This window comes from Cryptotermes secundus, unplaced genomic scaffold, assembly GCF_002891405.2.
Source record: "Cryptotermes secundus unplaced genomic scaffold, Csec_1.0 scaffold540, whole genome shotgun sequence".
Taxonomy (NCBI): domain Eukaryota; kingdom Metazoa; phylum Arthropoda; class Insecta; order Blattodea; family Kalotermitidae; genus Cryptotermes; species Cryptotermes secundus.
Genome location: NW_019742447.1, coordinates 25,044 through 31,705, shown reverse-complemented (window position 1 = coordinate 31,705; position 6,662 = coordinate 25,044). Strand labels below are relative to the sequence as shown.

General features: G+C 38.9%; 1 long non-coding RNA gene across 1 annotated transcript in view; it reads left to right on the top strand.

The window, feature by feature from the left end:
* The window catches only part of LOC111873201, a 76,209-nt gene extending 72,743 nt beyond the window's left edge, over positions 1 to 3,466 (top strand). Inside the window, exon 3 of the long non-coding RNA XR_002844363.2 lies at positions 3,402 to 3,466. This is a non-coding gene — a long non-coding RNA (uncharacterized LOC111873201). The remainder of the gene's footprint in view (positions 1 to 3,401) is intronic.
* Positions 3,467 to 6,662: the final 3,196 nt, after the last annotated feature.

Here is a 6,662-nt window from a genome sequence, read left to right as displayed (position 1 = left end):
ATATGTGTGTGTGTGTGTGTGTGTGGAAATGGAGATGCAGTGTGTCTGAGAACAAATTACTTAGAAGATTATTTGTACATAAAAGTAGGGGAGCAATGGAGAATGCAGAAAATGATATAATGAAAAGCTTCTTCATTTGCACGCTTCACCAAACATTAACATTGAAGAAATTGAGGTTGAGATGGCGGCACAAGTAGCATGTATAGGGAAGCGAAAAATGTATGCAGAGTTGCAATTTGTAGTGAGAGCTATGGGGACAAAAACATGGATTTGAGGATAATATTAAAATGGAAGTTAAAAATATAGGATATTATTATGTGAAACGGATTCAGCTGGCCTACAATAAAGTTCAGCATAAGAAAATAGATCGCATTTAATTCATTGATGCATTGTATGAGTATAAACTCGCTTCCTGCTGACTGAAACTCTCACTGCTACACTATACTTGTTCCTTGTGCGTTTACAAATATCCCACATTCCTTGACGCGTCTATTATTGAGGACGTTTGAGAAATGCGTCACGATTCGCTAAATGTCAAGGTGCTGAGTCGGCAATCTGTACCTTAAATGTTACAGTAATTGGTACAATTTTATAGGTTTTGTTTGATCATTACAAAGAAGCTTTTACTTTTCGAAATCGATTTGTTAAGTCATAAATCAATAGATCGTGAATTAATAGACGTACAATCTCACCGCCACCTGTGAGCCGATTGTCTAGAAAATGTGCAGGCCACGACGTCTCACAACCAAATGGGCCTCCATGGTCTGTTACAGGGAGAGCTTTACACATTGTAAATAATTTTGACTGTATCACATAACGTATGATTTATAAATGGCTCACAACACGATACAGGAAGTGAGATATTTCCGCTATTTATCTTTCCATTCATGTGCAGGTGTATCCCAGTATTTAATCTTAGAAATGGACACACCTTTTTACATATAACGGAATTACATGCAACTAAAAAAACAATATTTTAATATGTAAACACTGGCCAAAGCTGAAACACAAAGAGACGAATGTGGCTGAATGCAAAAGTCAGATACGTGACGATGGCTTAATATGCAGAAACATGTAAAATGATGAATATGTCGGGTGTCCATAATTCCTATTGTGGTGACAGAATAAAATAAAGAAATAACCTTGTAACATTGGACTTTAGGAAAGACCTTATATAATTATATGTAGTGGACCTTTAATAAAGTAAATTGTACAAATATAGTACAAAATTTGAGTTTTTGACAACTATTTGGCTTGGTGGGTGTTTACCAACATCACAACGTAACTGTTTCCTCCATCTGTGAAGTAGAAGAGTTCTGCTAATGCTTTAAGAGAATTATGCCGTGATTGTGGAGGCAAGAGGTTCTCCGAAACTCCCGTTATCACATACAAGACTAGGCGCTTCATGTCCCAGAAATCAGAAATCTGAATTCTCAGATTTAAGGCCTTTCGCGAGTATAATTCGATTGTTGGGCACAAGGTCTTCCCCACTCTAACGACAGATGTTACTGGCGTTTGATTCTAAGTGACATCAGGTTCGTAAGCTTCTTGATATTCAGTTCTCAAACTGTTAGAACAGAAAGCGAAAGTAACATTGAAATCTCAAGAAGTTTCCAGCATGACACAGGCTGCCAGTCTTGCAGATGCCTTCCATATCGACATTCTGTTTCGGCACTTCCGTGGCTCCAAGGACGATGGACTTCCCCAATCGTGGGTTTCGAAATCGTTGCTTTGCGATTATTCAGCCACTGAGGAGCAGTGAATATGATTGGTTGCAGCATAGACATACAGACTTTCTCAATTTTCTGACCCGGATACAATTGGTGAACACAGTGATTTGGGTACAGTGCAAAGCTCCTCCGCTCAAGTAGAACGGACCCGCAACTCATAACCCTTCTAGACTACACGCACAATTGTGCTGATCAGAACATTGAGGAGAGTGAATATGGAAGAAAAGAAATGAAGGAGGGATATGGAAAGAGAGAGACGGAAGGAGGAGAATGAGAAGGGGTACAAAGAGAAGTAGGAGACGGAAACAAAGAATAGGAGGTGAATAGAGAGCGGAGAGGAAGAGGAAAAAAGGAAGAAGTGGAAGAATATATGGAAAAGAAGAGAGATGGAGGAGGAGAAACAAAGGGTGACTGGGAGAAAAAGCGAAGGAAGAAGAGATAGAGAGCAGAATGGGGGAGGACTGAATGCAAGAAAACAACGACAAGAAACAGAGGAGAAGAACAGAGCGCAGTGAACAGGACAACAATGTTCCCGTTTTCCCGATGCGTTATGACTGGACGGGACGCACGCCTTGCTGCTGTGCTGTATAAAACAAACTCATTGCTTTCAGCTGACCACAGAATCGAAATGCGCGCTGTCTGCCGATACTGTCCTAATTCCTTATGCAATTTGAATGTTGACAACATTACTGTGCATCAGTGGCCATCAGATATGAGAATAGTAGGTTAAGGGTAGAAACTGTAAAATTCTCCCCCTGCCATTTGTTACTTCTTGACCCTTATGCCCAAATACTCAATGATCGTCGCATATTTCACAAAATCAGAAATTCTACTATATATGTTTTTTGAGGATTACAAACGCTGACTTGTAATTTAATAAGATTCTAAATTACTATTATCTCTAAAATACCTCAGTAAAGTAAGATAAAGTAAAGTAATGTAAAGAAAAGCTATCCCTGTAACAGGCCTTGGAGGCCCATAGGGTTCTGAGACATTGAGGGTCCCACATTATCTAGACAATCTGCTCGAAGATGGCGGTAATGTTGTCAGCCTTACGCGCCGTCCGCAATTTACCCACAAGAATATTCCTGGTACTCATTTCTGTTAGAGGCTGAGTCGGCCCCAGGGCCATAGTGCGGCTACAAGGATTAGGTCAATTGAAAAAATCCAGTGACCTCATCGGGACTTGAGCCCGCGACCTTCCGGCTTGTAGCATGGTGCCCCAGCCAACTACGCTACCGCGTGTCCCGTAAAACTCCTCAGTACTTTTCAAAAGCCAAGCATGTGGGATAAAATAGCTTTCAAAGAGATCACAAATATCTCTGAGGTCAAAAAATAAACGTCGAAATACATGCAGTAAAATTTTATTTGGCTTATCTATATTTTAGTGTATAAGTGTATAAAAGTCTTTGTTGTCAGTTGTAGTAATTTTTATCAGCTATTTCTTAGTCTCATTTCGCAGAGACCACTGCCTCCCCTTCTTCTTCATCCATAACAAAGATTGGGCCCAAGTCCCTTTCCGAGGTCAGTAGAGACTCTTGGTGTTGCTAAATAAACTTGTTGACAGTCTCACTAAATTGAACAGATGCATTTCGAAGTCTGTAATTTGTTACTACTGTTAACCCAAGATTCACGAAGATAACCTACAATCGTGTCGTGTTTGTATTACAGAAATTGGCCAAAGCCACAATTTGAAGCTTCTGAAACGAACAACCAACCATACTATTAGGATCCGACAGGGTAAGTACCTTGCTGACACAACCTTTGTCGTTAATAACGCATTGCCATTCGACCTCAGAAGTGCAGCCCTTTCATCTGAAAGAAATAATGTTTCAACAAAAAACCGTGTCCACATCATTAGGCCTGGTTGGCTTATATCAATTACTTAAGATGTGTAAGCATAAGTAAAAATAAGATGGCGGAGTATGAAGTTTCTTTGCATGGCTTATAAACTGGCCCAAGGTTAGGTTAAACATTTTGCACGTGGTATTCTGTGACATCATGTTTCTCTCTTCATACGTTGACATTTTGCCTCGGAGAAAACATGAATCCAGACATGCAGTATTTATGACGTCATTCTCTTTTGTGGTCAATTAAGGTGTAGCAAGTGAGATGATAGGCAACGTGGAACTGGGAAAATTTGCCTTATGTATTAACTCAGATGTTATATCTTGAATAACAAATTAATTTATAACTACCCTTTATAGGTCTGGATACCTGTAAAGAGTGGTTAAATAAGAATTTGTATGTATATGTGCCATAGATAACATAATCGTATAATACCAATTTTTCGTCTTTCACGTCCTCTCCGGAAATTTCCGAAAAGCGTTATAATATGAAAATCGGTAAGCTCTTAATGTAACAGGACTATTACTGAGAGAGATTGAAAAAATGAAATATATGGAAGTGGTGTATGTTCGAATAGCAAGGAACTGACTGACTCTCTTTTACTTCCCTTCTGTTTCCTATAAAATCCAAAATTTCTGGCTAACCGATTTTTCTGCTTGCCACCTGCTTTCACACCGGTTTCTTGCTTCGCTAATCCTTGCACCCTGAAAATGCATGCAGTATGTTCTTCCGAAACGTTGGTTGGATTTCAGCGGACTACACAACGTTATGTCCCAGAAGACAGATCTCTTCAGATGTGTTCTGTTCGCAATTTCCCAGTTCATTTGCAGAGCATTTGGATGCTCTCAGTAACTCTCTACGTGGACGACTGTTGCGATTGATATATTGGAAAAGACATGGTGAGGAGCGAACGTGGTCTAATTTGAGGCACTATCTTACTATATTGCCGGAGAAATTGAAGAAGACTACGAAAATCACCAGTAAGGTAGTTAGATTGTTTCGGAACCCTCAAAAATAAAAGCCGCAAGCGTCACAACTTGGGCCATATTGCTACATTGCTAAAGTTCTCATACGTAGTATTTCAAATGGTTAGCATCCTAAAGGGAACTGAGCCGGAAAAAAAAAAAGTGTTTCTTCATAACAGTATTGAGAAACACTGAACACACCGCACCATAATGTGTTGCAGGTTGTTTCGTGCTAATGGAAACAATTTAATCTGGTCCTTTAAATTACTGCTGCAGTGCTGATTGTCGCTGTCAGAAGGTATACTGGCGGTCCCTTTCTCAAAACTCGGGGCCGAACAATCCTGACTGAAGTTTTGAATGGGTTTCTTCAGTCACTCAAGTGAAATGTCCGGATTGTATCTGAAGTTAGGCCACGGTTACTTGCTGTCACACTATTCCCAATACATTGTTTGCTGACGCACCAACATTCGAGACTGTGATCTCAGCTACTGAGAACATCGCTGGAAGTAAAAGAGTGAAAGTGATGTAGCGCATGCGTCTGTCATCACGTGTTTCAGACACCGCAACAATTGTAACACTGACTTTTTTAATAATGAATGGTGGTTTCTCAAATAATGACATTTTAAGATCGGAGAAACCAGTTTACATATTCAGAATTACCGGGTGTTTGGATTTTATCCATCTTCCGATATTCTAGAAACTAGAAAACACAAGGTTTCATAAACTAGATATGCTTCCGTCCTCAGGTGAGTGTGGGGGAGACATCTACTCTCTTGGGTCCCTTAGAAAGAGCGGACCTCAATCATGTGACCGGTGATTGAGGTTATTTCTTTTTAAGATACCCGAGAGAGAAGGTGTTTTCCCCCCACACCTGAGGACGGAAACAGATCCAGTTTCCGAAGCGTTGTGTTTTCTAGTTTCTAGCTTATCGGAAGATGGACAAAGTCCAGAACCCCGGTAATTCTGAATATTATACACCATCGTCAGAACCCTTTAGAATCTTCCGGTTCACATGTTGTGTTATATATGAGACTTAATGACAATATATTTTATTAGGAATTTGATGTGAATGTGAAATTTTCATATTTGAAATGTCAACATGAGTGGCCTCACAAACTCTGATCTACCCTATTCACGCAATTACCGTATATAAGTAACATATTAATGTATATATAATAATATGCAGTAATTGTAATAATATGTAATTATATAAGTACTATAAATTAGCCTTTGGTTTTTTAAAATTAACCATCAGGTCACGAGCTTGAAGGCCTTTGCCCATATCAGGACTGTTAGGAATTCATCCCGTGCTAGAAGTGACTGTATAAAATGAAGTTGCCAAAAGCAATATGTTTAACCTTCATATCGTCTTTATGTTCTGCAGTTGATACTCTGCCTGTGTGCATATGTAGATGTTACCTGTGATTTTATTTAAGTGCAGATGTAATTTTAAGAAAGGATCGTGACATGAGCTGCTAGAGCTCCAGAAGCGGCGCCATCTGCGTTTGTTGTACAGTGCAAAGAGGAAAGGTTTGATGCTAGCAATGTGAAATACTTGCTGAAGGTTAATGAATCTTAACAAAGTAGGACATGACCTAGTTGGTTGAATTCAACTAGCTTAGGAGAGAATCAAGCGGAAGTCTCTTTCAATGCAGTAAATAATTTCCAGCTTCCAAGAAAAATACGGAAAATATTTTTCTATCCTCAATATTCGGAATAAAATTTATTCCTGAGTTTATTTTAGATGATTTCTCCGATATATATATTTTCTTTTGCTAAGAATATGGCGTCCAGTATTACTATTGATGAGAATGGAAGAATTCTAAGAAACAGTTCTGATTTATTATTTCTGTGAGGGGTAATTCTCATTAGGTTTTGGGAAAGTGTATACACGTATGTTGGAAAGTTTCAGCTGAAATAATTTTCTTCAATTACATATTCATTCAAAGGCTTGTTCAGTAGATCGAGGGTCATTATAAAGCAAACACGATCCAAAAAAGGAAACATAACCAACACAGAACTACAAGTAAAAAACAAAACAAGGTCATTTGTATCATTAAGAAAACAATAACATTTCAGTAATTGCAATCATGCCAGTCATTATGCGTCGAGAAAAATG